The sequence below is a fragment of the Bombus bifarius genome, unplaced genomic scaffold (genome assembly GCF_011952205.1).
Source record: "Bombus bifarius isolate JDL3187 unplaced genomic scaffold, Bbif_JDL3187 scf7180000008148, whole genome shotgun sequence".
Taxonomy (NCBI): domain Eukaryota; kingdom Metazoa; phylum Arthropoda; class Insecta; order Hymenoptera; family Apidae; genus Bombus; species Bombus bifarius.
The window spans coordinates 255,457-279,467 of NW_022884475.1; the positions used below are offsets into that span (position 1 = coordinate 255,457).

The window sequence follows — 24,011 nt, forward strand, 5'->3', positions numbered from 1 at the left end:
ACTTTATATTTCGATTTTGAATTTGAGGATAACTTCGAGACGTAGATCCTCTCATCAGGCAATTATTTGACGATGTATTGTATTAGCGACGAAACTCGTAGAAACTTTGAAAATACAAGGACTACACATTTTTATCGGTCTCATTACTCCGCTTATTCGAGTGTTACGCCACATACGCGCGCCGCGTACAATTGTGACATAATTACGAGGCCGCACGTCGCATTTGTCCACTTTTTTCGCAGGTTTTTCGACCTTGCCTTCGCATTTCCTTCGAGCCCAGTTGCTTCTGCTTTCGTAAGTGATGTTATGGTCCATCAAGTAAGAAGATAATGCATCAATGCATATTTGCCTGTGCCGGATTGAACGATATAAATTTCTCGTTAATTTATTGTCGTCAGAAGCTGTCTGTTCGGCGCCATACTAATCAGAATAAATTAGGAAATAGTTCAAGTATCAAACTAGATAGACATTTGATGATTCATAGGAGATATTAGAAATGTTTCTATAATTGATGTTTGAAAGTATGGAAAGTCTCTTTTATTCGAAATTCTCCAATCAGATATTATAATTGTATTTTTCTTGAAAGAAATTATTTCTCTAAAGACTATATTACAATCCACAAGTTAAATATTTAGTATAGGTATTATTCTATTGAATAGAGTTCTCTTATTCCACGAACCTCAATTTCTTTCTCTTAACCATCAGATTACTCTAAATTATCCAAATAAAATTACTTTAAAAGATTACTTTTACAAATATGTATTATTAGTAAAACTTATTGTATCGATATTCTAAAAGCTCTACAAGAAAATTGTCCTTTATGATCATAAAATAAATGTTTGAAATTTTCAAGTATTTCCTCGATTGCTCTATTCGCCCAAAAAATTTAATCCTCTAATCGCTTCGAACAAAATACACCGGACAATTTTCGAAAGTGGGGAAAGAACGCGGCTCGATGGAGTTTCAGCTAATCGAGGATCGCCGATCGAAAGCTGCAAAGCGGTTTTTCTCGCCGGTTTTCAGCCGAATAAGGCATGACTTTAAAAGCGTAAAGTAGGTTCACATGTTTCCGGCGTTGAAACTTAATTGAACGGGGGGACGAGTCGATAGCTGGGTCCTTCTCGTGTGAAAATTCATTGAAAAATCCTCGGTCCCCGGCTGTTCTCGGATTTTTACGATCCTCCTGACACACAATTCGCATATGCCATGAGAGGGTAGACCCTCTGGCGAGTTCCTCGAGATGCGAACCGAAGACATGTGCACTCTTCTCCCCGAGAACTCTGTTCGTCATTTGTCAAAACACTCCAGCAAAGCTTGTGTGTTGCGTCATGTGCCGTACGGTTCCTCTTTTTTCCCTCATAGTTTCTTTGTAAGCAGTTCTCTTCCTTCAAGGGAGATAAAGAGGCTTGTCGCGTCCTATTACATGTCTCATGAGAAAACCTTATTAGAATTTTCTTGTATTGTTAGTTGGACAAATTTCACACTTAAGAATTAATTTCTCTTCGATTTCTGGTAATGTTAGTTTTATGTGCGGTTACAAATTTCAATTAAATCTTTGATTAGACTAAATTTTTAAACGAACAAAGAAATTAAGATGAAAGATGTACGAAAAAATATATAATCCAAGAAGAAAAACAGATTTTTACTCATATACTTTTACGAAAATTCTAGAAAACGCATTGTTGTAAATTTATAAAATTTCTATGAAAAATAACGAACTGATCACTTTGTCAAATCACCATTCTGGTAGTTCTAGCTTTAAGATTCTATGAGCAGCTATTTAAAATTGGTTTAAAATCACTCGTTGTTGTCTGTGTGTCATCTTCGTTGCAACACTGTAGTCACATAATTGCATACGACACTTACCCACTACTTACATAGTAATTTAATCTACTTAACCTAGATACAGTAAAGTACTATGTGTTATTACTACTACTTAATTGCCATGTCAATGTATTAAACATTTTATCGCGTGACTGATCGATCGTAGTACTAAAGGATTAAGAAGTACATATATAAAAATGAATATTCAGGATGATCGTACTACACAAGCGTAATTACATAAATATCGCAATTACAAGGCGTAGATATAGAAAGGAGTCTGCAATGGCTGTTTGCGTAATTCTTTTTCACGTAGTGCTAGTGTTAATTAGAAAACAAAAAATACTAAATTCCTTCCCTTGCTTCTACTTTATTTCAGTAAAATATTTTTGTTTCGTTAATAAAAGTTTTATTCTCGTCCAGACACGTGTTAGCAAGGGAAATGCATCCGTCGCATTTTTACGAGCATTCGTGTGTCGCTATAAGCTATTTTGTCGTAGTAAGTTGGTCTAACATTATATAAGGAAATTTTGTATATTTCGTTTGCTTCTTCTTCTCTTTTTCTTGGAAGCAAAGTTCGGGAAAGTTGAAATCCCGGATGAGATAGAATGAATCACGTTTCTTAGTACACCACTGTTTGCTTCCTCTTTTCGATATAGACAGAAAATATATCTTACGTCAATTGCAAATTCCTGACGTCTAACGTGGTCTCCCAATTAAAACGGAGTGTACAGGATTTATCTGACAATGAATCTTTGAAGACCGCAAGTTTTGCGTATACTTGATAATTCGCGTTAATATTAGGTTAAGTAAAAAGTTCTGAGCGTTTTTCGCTAGATGTCTTTAGTGAGCCATATCTCACGATGTGCACATCGCATCGAGTCATAGTATACACCGATTTCAAGGTGATATTACGCATCAAAAAGGTTCTTTGTCAGTTTTGTGTTCGGTGAAGCCAGTTGTGTGTTACAGCGTTCGAAAATGGAGATAAAAAAAGAGAAAATTCGATACATTCTTCAGTACCACTACGACCAAGGTGAAAAGGCGGAGCAGGCGGCCAAAAAAATTTGTGCTGTTTATGGACCCAGTACAGTATCGAATGCAACAGCAAAGCGGTGGTTCCAACGATTCCGTTCTGGTAATATGGACGTCGAAGATGAGGCACGCTCTGGTAGGCCAATCGTCGAAAATGTGGATAAAATCATGGAAATCGTCGAGTCGGACCGGCATGTGAGCACTTATTCCATTGCCCAGGAACTGAAGATTAGCCAGAAAACCGTTTGGAACCATTTGCATAAGGCTGGTCTCAAGAAGAAGCTCGACGTATGGGTGCCACATGAATTGACGCAAAAGAACCTTTTGGACCGAATTGATGCCTGCGATTCTTTGTTGAGACGTAACGAAATCGACCCATTTTTGAAGCGGATGGTGACTGGCGATGAAAAATGGGTCACATACGAGAACAACAGCCGAAAAAGATCGTGGTCCAATCGCGGTGGGCCGGCCCAAACGATCGCCAAGCGTGGATTAACGGCCAAGAAGGTTTTATTGTGTGTTTGGTGGGATTGGAAGGGAATCATCCATTATGAGCTGCTCCCATCGGGGCAAACACTTAATTCGGACCTCTATTGTCAACAACTGACCAGACTGAAGCAGGCGATCGACCAGAAGCGGCCAGAATTGGCCAATAGGAAAGGTGTTGTGTTCCATCAAGACAACGCCAGGCCGCACACATCTTTAACGACGCGTCAGAAGCTCCGAGAGCTTGGCTGGGAGGTTCTATCGCATCCGCCGTACAGTCCAGACCTGGCACCAAGCGATTATCACCTTTTTAAGTTTTTGCAAAATTTTCTTGATGGTACAAAACTGGCCTCAAGAGAGGCTTGTGAAAATGAGCTGGTCAAGTTTTTTACCAATAGGGACGAGGACTTCTTCAACCGCGGAATTATGAAATTGCCTTCAAAATGGACAAAAGTAATCGAACAAAACGGCGCATATTTAATCTAAATCGAATAATCTTGACTATGTTAATTTCATCGTCGAAATAAAGCGAAAAAGCGCTCAGAACTTTTTACTTCACCTAATATTTCGAAAAGAACGATTGAAACTTACTGGAAGGTTCTGCGGATGTTAGTAGAACGCGTCTATGCAATCAATGACGATTGATATAACAGTATTTACTTAATCGAAAGAGTAATTAAGATCACAGGAAGCTTCCCACGTACTCTTGCACGCGATATTAATAACGAAGTAGACTACAGTCTACTTCCAATCCATAGATCAACCTATAAACCAGCATATAAACCAACTAACCTATATAAAATCAATTTTCTTCTTGTTTCATTCTTTAAGTCAAGTACTTCGTGAACCATCCATTCTCCTCATTTTCAAGCATTCTTTTACGAATTCAATAATTAAGAAAGGTAAAACGAATTTCTATCTTCTCTTCACTCCTTAAGCCAAGTATTTGTTTAACCATCCATTCTCTCTGTTTTTTTTAAATTTATTTATTGATCAAATAATTAATTAATATAAAATCATTGTTTATTGTATGGTCATACTTTTAGTTCAGGATTTTTTAAACCACCCATTCACATCAAACTGCAAGAATTCTTCTACGAATCAAATGATCAACACTCGCAATATCAATTTTTATTTTCGCTTCGTTCTCTAAGTCAAAGATTTCTTCGACCACTCATTTCCGTTACCCTTAAAGAGTTCTGCGAATCAAATAACTAATCGATACAAAATTACAGTCTTCCTTCTTTGTTCATTCTCTAAACCAAACATTTTTTCAATAACTTATTATCAAATAAATATTCCACGAATCAAATAACTAATACAAAATAAGTTTTTCTAGGAGAGTGTCTTCTCTCTTTTAACTTTTAGAAATCTTTACTTATTTGTTCGTAATATTCTTCAAGAATCAGCAAAGTTTCTATTTCAACAACATGGGAATAACCACGATCGATATTTTACATTCGATTACGCGATTGTTTAAATCAATTTCGGTCCCATATAATAGGAGGAACGATTATCGCACTTGGCCTGTATTATCAAGACATCCCTTCGCACATGTAATTGAGAGTTGACAATATCTGGCCCTGGCGATAATCTAATCGGTTAATTGGCAAGTGTAATTCCTCTGGCCAACCGAATAGAATCGCAAAAGCGCTCACGATACGTTTTCATACGATTTACGGTTATAACAGTACTCCACCTGCACTGTATAAAGGGTTATTGTAGCTGGTAGAGCTTTCAGGTACCATTCTCTTGGTCGAGCCGTTGGCAGGACAATGGCTTATGCTAATTCCCTGCCTCTATGTAGATGTCCTTCCGACTCCTGTACACCAGCTACGCGTGTAATACGTCAGATTTAAAATTCAGCTCGGGTCACGCTCGCGGCGAGCACAAGATTAACCATCGGAGCTTGCGGACGCGAAACGAAAAGAAGATACAGAAGAAAAAAAGAAATATGAGGAAAGAGGAGGAGAAAAAAAAGAAAATACGGAGGGAAGAAAGTGCGACAGGAGATGCGATTAATTCCACGTGTCTTATCCCGCGAGTGGTTTCGAAAGTGAATTCGTGGGACTTCCTCTGGCTACAGTTCGCGTTTGATTTTTTTGGGATACTCTCTGGTGATTTTGTTAAGTTGCAATAATTGACTAGCAAGATCCTCTCGCAATTTATTAGTTGATTATATTAGTGAATTGACAAGTGAATTCTTAATTATTGACCTTTAAAACCGTCCAATCAGCTTTTATGACTTTAGAATTTTAATTTTGCAAAATTTACTTGTAAACTTGTTTTTATTAGATATTTATTAATATCGGCGAATTTTCTGACAGAGGCAGACTGTAAATGTAAATTTAACTTGAATCTAGAGTGAATTTCGTGAATGCGTGTTATACATGTTACCGAATATATGTATTCGTTTAACGCTCGATGGGACTAAGAATAATTTATTTGCGAGATAAGTAGATTTCACACATAAATTGCTATATTAAAACGAATATGTTTATTGGCTTTTGGTTTCTGCAATTTATTACAATTGTTAACGTCGATTACAGATAAATCTGTAAATAGTGGCAAACGTGTTGAACTTACGAATTTCCACGACAGTTTATTTTCTGTTTTATTAGAGCTAGTATTGCAGTCATGTGAAAATATTTCCGCACTTCATTTAAGCAGATTATTCATCCATATCGGAATCGGCGTTTATTTAATCGCGAATTGGAATTTCGACGTAGGATTTTTCTTGCGAATAGACCATATCGTTAATACACGTTAACGGCGTCATCAATCAGCCCATTCGGGAATCCGCGGAAGAAATGTCTGCCCTGACTCGGATCATCGGTCTGTCTCCCTGCACACGTTCCATTTGTACCCTTTATGACACGAATATATATCGCTAGCAACGTTGAGAAATCATTTTGTTCCGTAATATTCGAGTGAGCCGTGTTTGGTTGATGCTCGTTCTCCGCGCACAACTGTACAAGACCACCGTCATAACGAAAGAAAATAAAATCCAGATTGGTGTTCCGAGAAGAAACCCTCTGGAAGCTTTAGATCTCGATAGGAACTGTAATTAACACTCGGCCTAGAACTCGTAAAAACTTTCAACAAGCTATTATACCTATACTTGGATCTTTTACCTTCGTTCTTACCTTATCTCGATTTTGGTTGCAACATCAGAAAAGAAGTAACATCCGGTTTAATTGCATCTCTGTGATACAGCGGTGTCTATAAAGAAGGAAGTAAAGTTTAAAATTTAAAAAATTCTGGTTTACATTTGGAAATGAAAAGTTTGAAAGTTTAAATAATCGAAATATTGAAAATTCAGGAATGAAACGATTCGAATTATACGTATTTTCCCTTCCTATGGTTTCGATCCTAATCGATAGCCACGCGAACATACTCCCGCAAACAAACGATTGTCCTAAAATTTTCTAAAACCGTATACGTAACTACTACGTACTCGCGCCTCAGTCCTTCCACGCCCTCGAGAATCACGCGACAAATTGAACAAGCTAAACGCGTCTGTGAGAACCGATTCGGAGCCATTTAAAACGATTAGCCGAGGCCGCGTTTCCACTGTGTCCCTCCGCCCGTAGAAAACGATGTCTGTCAAGGTTAATCTTAATGCCTCCAACGACGGACAAGTGTCTGTCCCAGTCATGGTCTCTTTTCTCATCGGTGGCTCTTATGCCTTTCGAACTTTTGTCTCTTCGCGACAGGGTGTCCGTAAAGGGTTGTCGAAATAAATAACCAGGCAACGACGACGAGGAACGAATGGAGGCGCCCTCGAATATGCATCGACCCGGAATTCCCAAGTTGGGAAGCGGTCTCTCGAGTAAAAAGACTTGTAAGTCACGGACAATTCTGTGTTCCGCCGGGTTATTTTGGCTCCCGTGGGGAAAGCTGTTATTTCTGTTCCATAAGTTAATACGCACGGCGGCAACCTCGGTACCGGATTCTCGTTCTGCACACGCATGCACCTCCTCTGCCTCCTTATTCGCGGTCGCTCGCGAGATCAACTCGAAAGTATTGCCGTTTATTTATTGTAGCCGAGGCAACTTGTTGTTTGCCGAAGTGAAATTACTGTTTTCCGTGCGTTGAACACTTTACCCACGGAACAGTGCTGTCGAAATAGTAGCTTTGATCTCTCGAGTCGAGAAGAGTACGTTTACCTCTGCTAGACTAAGTGAATACATTGCATCGTTTCGGAACAGAGTAGCTTCGATTATTTTGAATGTGGATGGAAGATGATATTTCGGTTGTTTCCGAAGGTCTTGGCTTTGTGTCGTGAAGAAACGATAGGGACGTAAATGATGAATATGACGGTTTACAAAATGAGGATGTGGTGGTTACAAATTAAGCTTAGATGAGTGGTGTTCTATTGTTTCATTATAAATGTTTGGCTTTTACGGACTCATTTCAATTAGTTTAAAGTTATGAAATAGTTGATGTTTGTTTTTTTCAAAAGGTTTCTTTTTATTTCGTATTGTTTCCGCTGGTATATTGTTTTATTCAAAAGGTTTTAGTCTATAATTCTATTATATATTTCACTGGTTTCATCATTCGTTTAAAGCGATAATGTTTTTTTTTTTTTTTTTGAAGGGAACTAGCGGAGAACCATTTTTCTTTATGAATATTACATTTATCCAAGCCCTATCTCTAAAACAACTAATTCGTCCCACAATCTGCATAAAAATGCATCGTTTAAAATGGTCTCTTACGTTCATTCGAAATTTCCATTTTAACACCAGTGATTACTTATTGGAACCTTTTATCCCGATAATGATCTCGAAGCTGTAATTTTTATTTAGATAAATGGAATTTTTTCTGTGTCTAATCTTATGCAGCATAAAATTTTTTCGTTCCGTTCTCATGATAAACGTCCCCATGCTTAATGCGTATACTTGGAACAACCGAGTTCCTTGAATGATTGAGAACCGCTTTTAGAGGGTAGGCGATTAGCATGAATTAATAAGAGGGACTGCACGTTTCTTTGATGCAGCCGACCAAACGTCCCTTTAGTAGTCACACATGTGTGCACGTTGTCTGTAATTGCCACCTATATTCTTGCACAGTAAACGAAATGAACGTCGAGTGCTCATTAAGGTAATTCATCTTTCCTAGTAAAGTGTGATTGAAATGACGGGGTGGTTTTAAGGAACACGTCGAAATACACAAAAATACCCTATCAATTGGCCCTTTGTGTTGAATAATATATAAAATCACTCAACTACTATCTGTAACGCTCCTTCTCTCTACCACTAAAAATTAAGTATATGTTACAATGCAACGATATATTATTGTACTTGTACAGGTTTCTCAATACATGAATTTTCTAATATATGAATTACAGAGCCATCGTAATACTCTACCCTATTATGCTACAATATGAATATTATGAATATTAACTGCAACATTTTCATAGCAAATTTTATGCGCAAGATATACACCTCCTCTATGTTTTCATCAAACTTTGGCGGAAACTTTAACAATTACTATACTGACCACTATATATACTAAGAAACTTATATAACATTATAACGAATATTTTTTACGGCCATATCCCATTATTACAAACTGTACATTTTTCGGTATACAGATACAATAATACGGTTACGTAATACAAATACAATATGTAGAACTCTATTTATCTGAACCTGTCAAGGGATAAACAGTTAGTTAATAAAGATACATTTCATACGTAATACGTGTAGGCGTTTACTGATTTTACTTCATTACATACGATTCCTGCAATTAGTGAATGAAAGAAGCGAGAATTTAGATAATCGAACACTAATTAGAATTTCATATAATAGAACATAATAGGCTCTTCATATTATATTATTAGTTTCGATCATCTTCCTTATAAGCGGCAAAATTTTCTGTTTCCCTTACAAATCTAACGCATATGAAGAAAACTCTGTAAATGAGAGTTACTAATTTCAGTAATACACATGCAAATAGTCATTGAGTCATAAGAATGATAGAAGTGTAAGAATTTACATGCAAGTCACCTATCTTTCTTAATACAAATATCCTGTAAGCAAATAAATTTCCACTGTAAATTTTTATTAAACATTCGTAAAAACTACGTAGTTGGCAACACCCTAACCCCAACCTAACCAAGCTACGAGATACAGACAGAACGGTAGTTGAATGTAACCGAACCTGGGGGTGTAAGTGACAAAGCACAGTTTCGTGAATTAAGTATCACGCGTTTCGAGACTGGGTCCTCAACTTCCACCATTCACGGAACAACTCCAATATCTCTGGTGGTCGGTTTTCAGCCAAAGGGTCGGCGGGATCTTGCTGAATAATTCGAAAAGCCAGGTCAATGGTCGACGCTAAACTTTCGCCGTGGCGCACATGTGTTCTTCCCCGGTTGCCCATCCATGTCCCGACACGAGGCTTTTTCGCGGAAGGAGAAAGGTCGGCCGAAAAGGACGCGCGCGTTAACTTCTAGACTTTCCGCCACGACCTTTCCGGCCACGCCATACGACTTTAAATTTACGCCGGCCTGGGAATACCGTGACGCCTATGAAGAGCCACGGAGGAACGTTTTAGCTGTTAAATAGATATGATAGCGAAGGAGGCTTTTAAAAGCCTTAAGGCACTCGTTTTGTTAAAATATTTTTGGTGTGAAGTTTTTAATACATTTTTATTGAGAAAAAAACATTTTTTAATGATATTAAGGATATTATGGGTTTTTTGTTAGTATAATATATATTAGGCCGTTTATACTAAACGTGTATTCACACTTTAGATCACTGTTTTATGGCAGCAAATAGTATTTATATAATATTTAGTGTTTTTTTTTATAGTATTCCGTTAGTGATAGTGTTTATTTGAAGTAAACTTTTTTTATAGAAAAACGTTTTTCATACAATCTAATATATTTCTCTTTTGTAAAATATTAAACGAAATAAGTCTTTTTTGTATCTTTCGATATAATTCGATTTAAATGGAACATAATAATCGAGGAGCTGAGCGGAAAAGTAGCAGGAATGTACTTTTTTTCTATAACTAATTGTAAGATAAATATAGAAAATGATACGTAGAATCTGTACTTATCTAGAAGAAAAATGGTACAAATATTTTCTTGTGATAAGCATGATATCTTTAATATTTTAACGATCGTGAGCATAAGGGTTTGTTCTGTAAAAATTAAAATTTTTTATGATTTATATGTATTTTCTTTATAACTAATTAAGTATTTTGTTGCTTCAATGAGTCATATAAATGACGTAAACGGTTTGAAATAGCTAGTTTTTTCTAGTTAAAAATAGAAAAGATTTGATATTCATCGAATATAGATTTTCAAATGAATACAAGTGTACGAAAGGAAATTCCAGTGAGTGGTTCGATTTCTATTTCCATTGCAACAGATATTTTTGTCTTTCGAATGTTAGTCTGGTTACTCTGGATCCTATATATACATTGTCGATGGGTAGCGTTGGCCGACTCGATAATCGTTTGCGCCCGCAATTTCCGGTACAGAGGATCGACGTACCTTTAGACGTAATACTCAATGTTTTTTCAGTCGGGTAAAATTGTTTGCTAAACCATCACGCGCGGAACAAAGTTGGAACGCTTTGTTGAACCGCGAAACGCCGATATCTCCGAATGGTTTCGTATATGTATATTCTTAGTGAAATTCGCGTGGGAATTATTGAAAAGAACCAACGTACTAACGTAGGTAAAAGATACCTTTTTCGAATTCCAAAACGTGGCGCAATTTTTCTTTCAAGACGAATTAGATTTACGTCTCCGGTTTAACGTAAATAAATTAGAGCCCCTTGTTCTTCCCTTTGCCATTAAAAATACATACGGTGGACGAAGATCCATCGGGATATGCTCCACGTGCTGCTCTTCTACGTGAAATAATAGCGGCACGTTGTATCCTCGAATTCACGAACCGTAGTAGCGGCCAGTCAATTCTTGTCAGCGTAAGAATAGCCGGAGAGTAAGAATTCCATTATTTATGAACTCAATGGACGGAGCTCCATTATTTATAGAATTGGATTGATATCGATGACTGTGAAAAACGGGATTGTACTTGATATTTTCGTGTGGCCTTGAACGTCTATATGCACGTTTGTAACATTCATTTGCTAGGAATATCGACTCTTTCTGTCACAATTTTCTACTTTCGAGATGTTAGCAGAATAACGGAGAGCTGGATTGCTGGAATCCCGATAGACCGACGGAATATTAACGTTCCATTAACGACCACAAGCTACTACTTTGTTTTTTCATGATTAGAGCAATATGGGACAATTATTATCGTTGACACTGAGAAAATTTTCTTATATGGATTTCAATTGATACAATGAGTGGACTGTAGATATTTATGTATATATATTTATGAGAAATTTAAATGTACAAAAGTATGCTATATATAATATGTAAAAATATACAAAATATCCAAAGTATTCGTCATGAATACTGAAATTAGCTTTTTTGCCTGTATTTACAAAATGTATAAAAAATCGGCAAGTCCCATACGTGATACAAAACGTGATACATATTTGCAACCAAACTCCAAATTCTTATTTGTGTCTTAATCGAATAATCTTATAATATCTTGCCGTAATATCTCGATGAACTTGTCAATTGCGAATGTGTTAGTCAAATGGGCTCAAATTTACATAAAACGTGTTGGACTGAAAGACAATATTGTACATCGACCGACAATATACGTACATATCTCATCAAGCGTCTACTTAATTACATGACAAATATTATACGGATTACACGATATTATACACATAACTACGTTTTCGCATACGTCACAAGAGTTTCATAATTCTACCTAACGTTCCAGCAATTTGGTTAATTACTTCCCAATGAAGCTTCGCTAGTGTACAATCGTAACGAGCGCAATTACAGAATTTCGAAGCAACTTATTAATGCACGATGCATTTTAATATTCCATTGCAGGCTTGAATAACAGGAAGACACGCGAGGAAGGGCGGTGCAGGGGTTAAACAATGTCGTAATAAAAAGTTCGAATCACAACTAACGAGTAATATCCTGTCCCCGATTCCTGGTAACAATGGCCCTTTCGATTGCGCTCGTCTGGTTCTTGCCCTCTCGGTTCGAGAGGGTTGCGTGCTCCTCTCTTTTTACCTTTCTCTCCTCTTCTTTTTTTCAATCCCTGCGAAGACCCTTCCGTTCGATTTCGTGCGTTCCACGTCTCGAAAATAGGTGGTAAAACTGGCGCAACTGGTCCGTGTCTTTCGAGGGATGTCGTCTGGAAAAGTTCGAGGCTGACTTCGCGGCTTAAATATTTTGCCCGCTGTATACAAGCTGACGTGAAGCCGATAAGACCGTGCTGATGCGATACGATGGTGTCGTGGAACCTTCTTTCTGTCTCGTTAGTTCTCCACTCGCGAGCTGCTGTTCTCAGATAATCCGAAATTTACGCCCGCGATCGATATCAGTCTCCCAGGAGAATCGCTTTGAACGTTGAACGCTTTGCTTCTTGGAAAATTAGAAATTTCATCGGACGTAGTTTGCGTGAAAATATTTATGTTGGAATTAGAAATTATTCACAGTGCTTTTTTTAAGATCTAATTACGAAGATTTACTTTATGACGGTGAGTTTCTAAACGAGTATTTTTTCAATGTCAAACTCGATAGGAACGATAATTAATTCTCGGAAGATTTGACCGGATGATCGTTGAAACTAATTGAATCGTGCTCTTACGGGTTACGAAGTCAATGTACTTGCGATAGCTGCAATGCACTTTGCTTGCAGTGTTATGCCGATCGAATATCTTTGGCCCTTTAATGCATAGCGCAATTATTTGGCAATATTATGTATATACCTACGGTATCGTTCAAAAAACGCGATACAGCTTAATTATGCAATAAAATTGATTTTTAAGGACTACTTCCCATTAACAATTTTTTTTTGTTTTTGTTGGATTGTCTCAGTTCTTGCGGATTGTATAATTTTTACGAGTTACGCTTTAGTTAAGTACGAATTCTTCTATCGATTCTTCCTCTAGATAAGCACAAAATATTCTTCTTTTCTTTTCTTAAATTAAAAGATACAAAAAGGTGAGGTCGATTTTTAAAGTTATTTTCCTATAAGAGTGTGATACATAAATTGACAATTTTAAACAATTTTATCACATTTAGAATTGTCATAAAGGATTAAAAGAGGACATTCAAAATAGTCGTCTACGATTTCTTTACAAATATTCAGTCAGGAGATAAGTTATATTATTTTCAACTCATTCATTAAAGAGTATTATTCTTGAACCATAAATAGCATGGAATGAAACTCACAGTCTTGCAAAATATATACATATTTACAAAGAGTTGGCCAGATTCGTGGCTGGTTAAACTTTGTGCGATCTCGTAGCGCGAAGTTACAAGTTCTCGACCAGACCTCGAGCCTCTCGGTTTTATATTTTTGAAAGATGCGCAAACTTTTCGCCGAGACGTTTCGCAACAGTATTAACCGTTCCATGAATTATTCCCGTGGTTGAAGTGATTCATGCGCCACCATAACCTTCCATCCTTGTTTATACGATAAGGATATTTCACCACCCGACTGGAGAACACTTTACGCTATTCCATCTCTCTCGTTTGCTCTTCCTCCTTCAACTTCTATATCCTGATTAGGATATACTAGCCCGGCGAGCAGCCTACAGTCTTTTTCTGGAATTTTAACGCGATTCCCGATGAGATAAATAGTCGAATGGTTGATATGCAGTAAACTTCGAGCTTTTAAATCTTCTAGAAAGCTTTAATCTATCGATGTAATCGAATTTTTTATCGCAGTTCCATATTTCACGTCAAAAACACGATTTCGTAATACATATTCGTTTTAAGAAGTCTAAGAAATTGAAGTTAATCTTTCTTACCCAACGACTTTTACTTTTAGGAGATCCATATAAAATTTTCTTAGAAATGGGTTACGTAGAATCTTGGTATCTCCATCACAGTTAATAGTGATCTTCCGTATCGAAAACATATTTAATGGTTCCATGATACTTTCATCAAATAGAACTGTTCTCCACCGTTCGACAAATTTACATGAAATTCTCTTAGAAACGGTATACATAGGATCTTCGTATATACGGAGCTTCATTAGTTACAGTTGATAATAATTTTCCATGTTGAAAAGATATTCAACTGTTCCATGAAGCTTTTATCCTAAGAAGTCTAAGAAATAAAAATTAGTCTTTCTCACAAAATAATCAAAACGGGAAGACATCCGATCCCCAAGAAATTCATACGAAATTATCTTAGAAATGGAGGACACAGAATCCTCTTATTCCACAGCTTTACCTATCACACTTGATAATAATTTTCTACGTGTAAACGTCATGAGCAAATGAGACTACATAAGATATTCTTTGACTATAGCTCTTCAGATTCGTTTGAGAATTATCATATGCACCGATCAAAGAGCATCTTGTATAACCACAATCAATCCACGGCCTCTGCGGTGGTCTATCGTGGAATGTCTCCTTAGATCCCGCATTGCTGAGAGCTCATGATGTCAGCAGCACTACGAAGGGACCAGCGAAGCTACGAAGGGAATCGACGCCGTCGAGTATTCCCTGTTGCAACGTAACTATTCTCCGTTGCATTGTTTGATGATGGTAATTACGAGAGCCGCGAGATGCCTGGCAAAGGAAGCAAAAGGATCGAGCATGAAAGCGATGAGAAAATGGTCGCTGGTTCCTCGGCAAGCTTCACCTGTGTGTGCACGCGTCGTGATTCTTTCCTGGTCAGGATGATAATGCTTCGCGGAAAAAGAACAACAGGCACAGTGCATGGTTCATCTTTCGATGATACGGCGTGATAGGGATGCGACCCTCTAGCTTCGTGGTTTGAGGGGATCAGGAGGAGGAAACTGAGAATCGTGGATGCGAAATTGAGGATGGGAATGAAAAGGGAAATGTAGACTGCGATGAACGCCCTGGAAGTGAGTGGCTGGTTTTGTTTGGATCAGATTTTCGCTTGGGAAACCTTAGGGGATTAGTCCGGAATAAATCTCTTGATGGGATTGCAAATTGAGTAGCTTGGGAATTTATTATTCGAAGGGGCAAGTGAAGAGAAAACCTTGGTTTTTGGAATTTTATAGGAGAGAGAATCAAATGCGATTAAGATTAATCCTGTACTGATAACTGTCTTCCAAGTATCAAATCCTTATAAATTATATATTTATGAAATTATACATTGTATCGTAATCTTTATACGAAAATGAAACAGTGAATGTATTGATCGTATTCTAAATTTTGATAAGAGATAAAAACTGAAAAAGATGGGACTTGTTTCAACTACTTACTGAACATTAAAGTCTGTTTAATTACGTGTCAATAGTCAAGAGTTCAATATAGCAACGAAAAAATATAGAATCAGAATTTTATAAAAAAAAAAAAGACAAAGTTCTGTGTAATCTTGTTTGACCTTGACCACAACACGATCCTTTTTCGATTAAAGGAAGATTAAGGCGAAGATGAAGCTACGCGAAGAATGTTGTTAAGAGCGAAATTTTACTGTTTCGTTGGACGTTTATCGAGGGATCACCGATCAGAAACGAACGACCAGATGCCCATAGAGAATTGCTCTCGCTACGTGTTCTACTGGAGGCAGGCAAAAAGTCCGCGATTCGTTGCTGGCCACCGCGGTGCAGCATGTTTTACGATCGCTTCTGATGCTCACCGCCGTTGTTGCATTAAATATGATTCACATGGCGACGTGCCACGATCCGTGCTGGTGAGCCAGACATTCTGTCTGTCGGGTTCGGGCTATTTGCGTTGTTGAAATTCTGATCGCAGTCAGGGAGTAACTAAATTATTCAAGATATTGGAGTAGATATTGAATTAGGGAGATATTTCTCATTAAATTATATGGGGAAAAATTTACTTTTGATATAGGGGGAGGTTGAAATGAAAATCTTTGAACTTTTCGGTTTAACTTGGCTCGGTAAATTTAAATAGCATTTTTAAATTTAAGTGAAATTCTTTGGGAATTTATTGACGTATTTAAATCGTTTTTTATACACCATATTAATTTCAGACACATTTATGATCGTAATAATATTTTCGATATACAATTTATTTTTAAAAATATCGTACATTCTAATCGTTTTTAGATTAGAGTGGTATTTTTCTTTGATACTTCTCTAACATTGTAAAAAACATTATACATACATCACATAGCTACATCGTCATTACACAATTATGATAAACATTATAACTATACTAAATATCTATGGAAACTTTAAATGTGCAAATTTGTATAAAAATATATAACATGCAGAATTATCCAGAACGTTCAAAGCATGTACAAAGGATGGAACGAATTTCCATTTAGTTTTCGTCCTTTGACTGTATTCGTAAAATACATTTACGCAGATACCCACACCCCCTTGCCAAAAATGTTTCCTTTCACCCTCATCGTACTCCCCATACGTCCAACTATCCGTGGAACGAAGCCCATACGTAGTGCGAGCACGTGGCGCGGTAATCGCGCAGAAGCGACCACGCGTCGTTCGATCATTCGTAGTGGCGTCCCCGGGTCCTCTGGTGTGTTTGCTAATTTCGTTGGACGTGTCGTGACGCGTGTATCGCGGCTATCAGCGTGGAATTTCTCCGGGGTCGCACATCCCCGGCCGGGGTGGCATTCTGCGACCCCAGCAGCAACTTGTTGCTTCCAGTCGTGGCGTTCTTCTCGGTTCCTCTTTCGGGATCGACCGGCAGAGTTGTCGCGTCTTGCTCTTGCACCGGCTCGTTCCTCGTCGACGCCTGTGCGTTCTCTTTCTGGCTGGTAGTCGGGGTTCTTTCTTTCGCTCTCCGCCGCTGCCTCTCGTCTTTTTCCCTCTTTCCAGGAACGATAGAACGCCCTTCGTCTGCGACTCGTCCGCGTTTATGTTCTCCTGGTATCGCGGAGGCCGGACGCGTCGCACTCTGTTGCTCCGTTCTGGTCGCCTCGTCCTCGTCGCACCGTCGCCGACGCCTATGCCGCTTTCTCGTCGACTCACACTGCCGCCGCTCGTCCCCCGACATCCCAGCTGTCACGCGCCTAGGCTTTTCTCGTCCCGGCTCTTCCTTCTTCGCTTTCCTCGTTCTTCTTGCGATCGCGTGTGCCGTACACGACGTTCCAGCGTCGCGGCGGTGGTACACGCTGCTTTCTAGCCGGGTCGAATTCGCGCCGGCTGCCTCCTCTACCGACTACTGATGCCTTGATCCGATGTTTCTCGATGTAGAAGAGCGCGGTCTCGTTCGACATTGCATCCTATCTTTTTTCTAACTACTTCGGTACTGGTATACGTGCGAAGTCTGCCTAAGAGATATACAGTGATTTGGCATTAAAAAATTAATGATATGTATAATACATATTTACGTGGAGTAATGGTGCTCTAGATCGTTCAAAGCATTCTCCTTAGGGTTTTGATCGTTAATTTGTACAATAATTTGAGACGAACTGTTTTGGCATGTTATCAGTTGCCCTGTCGCGTTTTCTTTCGGTAACGAAAAGCTTTGGAGAAAGTTTCAGTTCTTAAAAATGAAATCTGAACTCTAGGTTGATAGACACGGGTGATGCAATGCTTTGCCACAACTTAATTATAAATTAATTCTATATTACAACTTAAGTAATTAATTAATTAAATGCGGTTATTGTCTACTAAATACTAAATAAATAAATGTCTTACGGAAGGATGGTTGTTCACATATCCACACAGTAAAGTTTTAATTATTTTAAATTATTATTAAATGGCCACAAGATCTGCTCCCTAAATATTTCAGATAGGTGCATAAAGTTTTAAGTTTTCCATAAAAATGGGATTCGCGTTGAAGATATCATAAGAACTTTATGAATACGAAGATTGTTCCTAATGCAAGTTACATTTGTGCCGATTTCCGTCGACCATCAATGGCTCAATTGCCACGGAATGGTGTTAATAGGTATGACAGATTTGCAGTCGTTCTGATAATGTGAGAGGATGGAAGTAATTGGTTCTTGAAAGGTAACACGAGCACACGAAACGTTTAGTTATATCGTTTAGCTTTATCTTTATGGATATTGTCATGCGTCAGGAGGAGATACGCGAACAAATTGTTGTAGCACGCGGACATCTTTGTGCTAACGATTTATAAGAGGTGTCAGCTCATGAATTTTTATCGAGGAAGGAAGTTAATCGATTCACATAAATTGGTCGAAGCAAGCAACCCATTACGACATCATACGGGGCCAGTTTTCTCGGTTCAAGTTGCAACACCTTTTGATAAAAACTTGTTCTGCTAAATAACGTTATTACGATATGTTATTTAATGATTATTACCCGAGAAACGTTTGACAAAATATAATTTCATCCACACTCCGTTCGCACGCGATAAGAAAATAAAATCACATTAATATATGGTTTGAAAAATATTTCTGAAAGCTTATTTCGATTCAAGATACATAGCAGATAGAGGTGTAAATTAACATCTTGAAAATTTGGTTTTAGTTGTGTATTTCAACTCTTTAGAGTATCACTTCTCTAGTTTTACGATTAATTAACTTATAGTTTTATTAAAACTATGTTTAAAGCGGAACTTTTTCGTGAATCGAAACAATACAATGCATTTTTTTATAGCGATAGACACAGAACACTATTTCTTGAAAAGTAGCATTGGACCACTGTATAAATCTTACAAATTTATTACGAACTTAAAAACATGTTAAAAAATAAAGAACTAGAAACAATAAAAGAATGCGTGTATATAAAAAAGACAGAAAAAGAATGGTGAAGTTGAATGACGTCTCATCATAAATATTTGCAAATACCATGGGGTGCCATTGTATCCAATAGTTTGTTCTACGTACGATGTGGTTCGTCAGTCATAACTGTCTTCTAAAAATTATTATCGTCTCTGCACGAGAAGAGAAGCCAAGGTTTTCGAGCATCAAGGGGCGTCTGTGTCGAGGTACGCCTTTCTTCGTCCAGACCCTTGTTCTTTTTTCATTTTTCCTCGCTTTTTTTTTCTTATCACTGCAAACGAGACCACGGTGGCTTTCGAGGGCGACTAATAACAGAGCAGACAGTTTGGGACGATTTGCGGTGCGGCGCTTCACCTCTCGTTCTGCGGTCAAAAAACCGCAGAACACCCAAAGTCTGGACGAGTCCCAAGCCGCTGAATGGCTGTGGATTCGTTCATCCTCGAACAAATTTCGCCTTTATAAGGCCGCCTTTGATAATTACTTTTCGTATCCGCAGCAGAAGTTAATGAAACTTATATAATATGAAATTAACGATATATCCACATTAAGATATTTTTAACTCTATTTATCGATATTTTCATCGAAGTTACAAGCAATTGTTAGTAACAACTTTTTCTTTGTCTTAATTTTTAAATATAGAATTCATTCAGAATTATAAAATAAAATTTAATATAAAAGAAATGTAATACAACCTTTGATTATCGTTTTGCAATTGAAGACGAAGTAATTAAATAAAAGTATACATTTAAAATTAAATTCAATGTTAGTTGAATACATTAATAAACAAGCTACATTCAGACAGCTGTAAAATTCTTTCTTCCAGCCGTGAAGAAGGTCGAAGTATAATACTCGCACATATGTAAAGACATCTTGCCAGACAGTTAAAAAGATGGACGACGCTTTTGGTTCACGTTGTATTAATGGTACGCGTCGTTCCCTCAAAGCCAGCGCTCATTACGCGAAACTTCCGGTGCATAGATCGCAATTGCAGCCGCGGCGCAGTCTAACGTTGTAAGATGAGAACGCAGCAGACTGGAACTTCCATCCGCGTGCACGGCGCGGCAGCTTCTCGAGCTTCGAATCAAATTGTTCTCGCTTGACGAGTCTCGGGCAATGTGCCGATTTAGCCGGACATCGTTCAATTATCCTTTTCTTTGCTTTGGTCTCTATTTTATTAAATAAAAGTTCGTCCTTTCTTTAAACGAAACGATACTATGCATGGAACATGTATGAGTCTTTCTGTAATCTGTAATTTTTATTCCTTGTTTTTTTCTTTAATATTCTTCTTAATAATAAATAGTTATACATAGATATTATCAAATTATTGTATATGGAGTGTATTAAAATTAATATTTTATTTCTTAAAATATTGTACACGACAAAAGAAGAAAAATTTACGAGCAGTATATATTTCATTCTACTCGGTTAATTAGTCTTTATAATTGGTATTCATTATGAATGAAAGAGGAAGCTAGCAAACGATCGATTAGAATCTCTCGTAAGCACAAGCATTTCAGTTCATTTGCTCAAATTCAATTAACCTGATACCAGTGTTTGAAATAGCAATATGTATTTATTGTTCCTTTTCCGCTTGGCCAAACACAATGTTACCAAGAAAACACCTCCATAATTCGTCGTCCATGGCGTTGTATCGTGACATTGACGTAACGATGTTCTTTTATTAAACGCGGAATTTTATATATTTCAACAAAATTTCAATTGTACCAAATATCACGTAACAGATGACATTATGTTGTACATTTTCTAAGCGAATTTTCCTTCAGATATAATAATCTACAAGTATATATTTCTCCAATATAATAAAAACCGAAAGACTTTTAATATAAGAACGATTAACATGACATTGAAACAAGAAATCACGCATACATAACGAAAATGCTTTGTTCAGATTCCACAAATTCAAAAATTTTTTTATCGATAGTAAAACGTGATTGAATCAAAGATGATCCACAACTCGTATCAAGATCAATTCTCAATCGTGAAAATTTAAACGCGATCCAAAACAATTCAGAGTCTAATTTTTATTAAAAGATTCAATGACAATCCGTGATCCGCCCATATTTTGCCTCAGCTAAAAATTCCATTTTTCTACCAAATACCTACCGAACTTTTCATTTATTTTCACACGAATACAAATTTCATTTCAACCAATCGAAAAAAGGTCAAACAATTCTCATATATTCCGCGCGATTGTTCGATTTGCGGCCTCGATCCCGAGTTAAATTCCTAACATGCTTAGTTATAGGTTTCCGATCACCATCCCGGAAACATTTAGACTGCTCGAGGCCCGTGTGCCGCGCCGTTCCGAGTGCCGGTGGTCTTTTCGAGGTGTGGCGATCCTCTCGAGAACGCCTCGATTTCGTATCTCCGGCACCCGGTTGAATGTAGGACAGTAGGACCTGTTTGTCGAAAGAATTCTAAAGCTGGGACCCCATTACAATAATCCCTCACGTGCTCGTACATCCCCTTCAAGAGGCTCGCTTCATCGTCTGCTGGTTGCTTTCATGCCTGCTGATCCTTTTCAAAACTACTACTCGGACTACTGAATAATCATATAAGAATTGTAGTACTTTTATAATAGTTTCTTTAGCTATCACTATACCACCGTTCAACATAGTAATAAGAACCACAACTTTGCAATATCATGTATGAAAGAAAATTTAAGGAAATTTTCATTTTTATTGTCATAACATTATATAGTTGTATTTATTTTTTTTTTTGTTTTATTTTTTATTTGACAGAAAGATACGATTACATAAGGGAAACGATAATTATTCTACGGTCGGCGTTTGGCTTTAATCGATATTTATTCGCATGACGTCAAAATTTATTCTCTTTTACTGGTTGTGAAGATCTACAACCACATACATACATATTATACGTATGCGTTCTAGTAACATAAAGGATACAAAAAAGGTTACGAGTTAAAGAATTTTGTTTTCTTTTAAAACTGTAATATCCCAAAAACTGTTGAAACAATTAATTATATGTATAGTATAAAAATTAAATTGTACTATAGCACTAAAATATGATTACTGGCGCCGTTAGGAAAATGTGCAAGAAATTCCAAACGTTTTAAAAATATTCATAAAATATATTTCATTAGATTAGTTAATGATCTATTTTTTCTGAAGACGGATGATATAATCCGATAGAATTGCGCGGTTATATTTAAATAAGGAGAGAGTTACGCGACGTCTAATTTTAGACGGCTGGAGTGCAGTTGTGTTGAACGTTTATCGGAGACATCGATTTGTTAGGTCGTAAACATCGCGGATTTCTTGAGCTGACAAATTAATTCGTGATTCCCTTACGGACAGACACAATCTGTTTCGTCCTCGTACTTTCTAACCTGGAGTATTACATAAATATCACGATAACGAACTATTGCCTTTACAACCTTATTTGCATAAATATTTAATATTTCTAAAGCAATATTGACACAGAGATACATGTATATTTCTTGCACGTCGAACGAGACAATTTTGTTACTCACCTTCTTACTTTCTACACGTAACATTTACGTAATATTTAGGTATAGTAGGTAAACTTTACCTTATATTGCGAGTTCTTCGAAGAACTTAGTGTTAAGATCTGTAATGCATGTACCATTATAGTGAAAGTGTTATACAGCATTCACTAAGAAATGTTACATTCATAAAAAACGTTTAATCCATATGAATTCTAAAATCAATACTTTTAGTGTAAAAATATAATTCTCTGTTTGTTTATGGGAGTATTATATGAGATTAATATTAGAACGATTAATTTTTTATTATTTTAGTCAAGGAGTCGATAAAAGCTATTACTTTCTTCAATAAGTATAGTTATTCGCAATTTTTTGATAGTCAGTATTAATTCTACTAAAAGCACGTTTTTATAATTACTAGACTGCGGATTTTTATGCATTTATAGGAAATTTAAAAGCGCAAAATTGCACAGAATGCACATAATACGAAAAAATATATAAAATATCCAAAGTATAATGCTTTCTATAATATTTGGCAGGTAAAATAACTTTCTACCGAGATCCTACTTTTTCATTATATTCTCAAAAATACGAATTTTCATAAAAATCCGCAGTCTATTAATTACAAAACTAGTAAAGTAATAGAATTTCGTAATTCTACCATTAACGGAATAAAAATCTACCTTCGCTCCTAGTTCGCTGTTCGTTTTTACATAAACCGTCCTTGACCATCTTCCCGGTTCCCATCGACGAAACACGAACTGGATCTCAGTAGGTCGCGGTATCCCAAACATGCCATTATAATGATCCCGCACGTGTCCAAGGCGAGCGTATCTTCTGTACAAAACGTCCTTCATTGTGAATTACGATTCGAGTAACCGCACAATGAATCAATGCCAACAAAGTACTCGAGCAACGACTTCTTTAAACCACCCCCGCGCTGTAACGCGACGCACTCGCACGGCTATATCCTTTCGAACAAAGCCCGAGATCCTTTCGACATTCCACGAATATCTTACCAGCAACCGGCCCCCCTTTCCTGCCATGGTCACTCGATACACGTCTCACGTGCACTCCAAGTACCTGGCACTCGAACAACGTCGAATTTCGTGGGTCGTTTGTCGAAAATTTATTAGAGTTTATTGGAGGGATTGTTCGTTACTGTTATAGTTTCGTTAAACTTTACTTTGTTTGTTAGTAAACCTCCTTTATGGACAACACGGAGTGTGGTTTACCGACTGACTCAAGTTGGATGAAGTTCGCGGATAGATTAAGTTTCCTATGTTTAAGCGTGGTACACGTTATGGTATAGATAGGGAGGTCGTAAAATTGGGTGATAATTGGAATAAGCGTGTTCTAGACGTTAAAATAACGAAGTTGAGAGAACTGCGGATAGCGAACGAGAAGTTGAGATTTTAGTTAAGATTGTATCAAGAAATTTTTAACGCAA

General features: G+C 37.2%; 1 protein-coding gene across 11 annotated transcripts in view; it reads left to right on the plus strand.

Annotated features, from left to right (window-relative positions):
- The window catches only part of LOC117208626 (papilin), a 164,991-nt gene that overhangs the window by 3,505 nt on the left and 137,475 nt on the right, over positions 1 to 24,011 (plus strand). The gene's annotated exons all lie outside the window — the stretch shown is intronic.